The sequence below is a fragment of the Mustelus asterias genome, chromosome 27, assembly GCF_964213995.1.
Source record: "Mustelus asterias chromosome 27, sMusAst1.hap1.1, whole genome shotgun sequence".
NCBI lineage: Eukaryota > Metazoa > Chordata > Chondrichthyes > Carcharhiniformes > Triakidae > Mustelus > Mustelus asterias.
Genome location: NC_135827.1, coordinates 27,136,763 through 27,137,816, shown reverse-complemented (window position 1 = coordinate 27,137,816; position 1,054 = coordinate 27,136,763). Strand labels below are relative to the sequence as shown.

General features: G+C 44.8%; 1 non-coding gene across 1 annotated transcript; it reads right to left on the bottom strand.

Moving 5' to 3' along the window:
* Window positions 1–610: 610 nt before the first annotated feature.
* Window positions 611–799, bottom strand: LOC144480070 (U2 spliceosomal RNA). Its single transcript, XR_013495609.1, has one exon. It is a non-coding gene; the product is annotated as a U2 spliceosomal RNA (small nuclear RNA).
* Between the last annotated feature and the right edge of the window lie 255 nt (window positions 800–1,054).

The window sequence follows — 1,054 nt, the reverse complement described above, 5'->3', positions numbered from 1 at the left end:
GTGACGAACAGATAGAACATTTGTTCAGGGGGAGAAAGTACCCAAATATATCCAGCTGCCAATTTTTTTTAAATACTTTTCCAATTCAATCAAATCAAGTCCAATTCAGAGTCTCAACAAGTTGAGACATTTCAGATCCAGGCTGACAAGACAGGGCGAGCGACCAAACCACCCTGTCCTGGGCCTGATCTACATGAGCCAAGCTGATTGGAGAAGGGGGAGGTTCCTCCTCCAAGACTTGAGCTCATTTGCATCTTAGCCAAAAGGCCGAGATGCCGCTTTTAAAAATTGCTTCATATGAAACATATGAAGCCTCAGCATAACCTAATGACCTCGACCAAGTGCGGCCGACCATGGGCTGCCGTCCATACACTTGATCTTAGCCAAAAGGCCGAGAAGTATATCCAGCTGCCAATTTTTTTAAATATACTTTTCCAATTCAATCAAATCAAATTCAGAGTCTCAACAAGTTGAGACATTTCAGATCCAGGCTGACAAGACAGGGCAAGCGACCAAACCACCCTGTCCTGGGCCCGATCTACATGAGCCAAGCTGATTGGAGAAGGGGGAGGTTCCTCCTCCAAGACTTGGGCTCATTTGCATCTTAGCCAAAAGGCCGAGATGCCGCTTTTAAAAATTGCTTCATATGAAACATATGAAGCTTCAATGTAACCTAATGACCTCAACCAAGTGCAGCATCCTCTCCATACTACACCTGATCTTAGCCAAAAGGCCGAGAAGCTTAAACTGATAAGAACAGATACTACACTTGATCTTAGCCAAAAGGCCGAGAAGTATATCCAGCTGCCAATTACAGCAACTAACCAAAGTCTGGTTTAACGATGACTTTAAGGGAACTCTGGGAAAAGCCCTATGGATGGTGTTAGGACACACATTAAGAACAGACGACAAAATTGGGTGAAGGGCTTTGGAGGTAGAGAACATAGGCACCATTCAGGAGGAAATATGGAGATACGATGGCAGCCTCCCATACGCAATGGAGAAGGGAGGGAGATTCATAGGCTCTACTCTGGACATATGTCAATAAACTGAC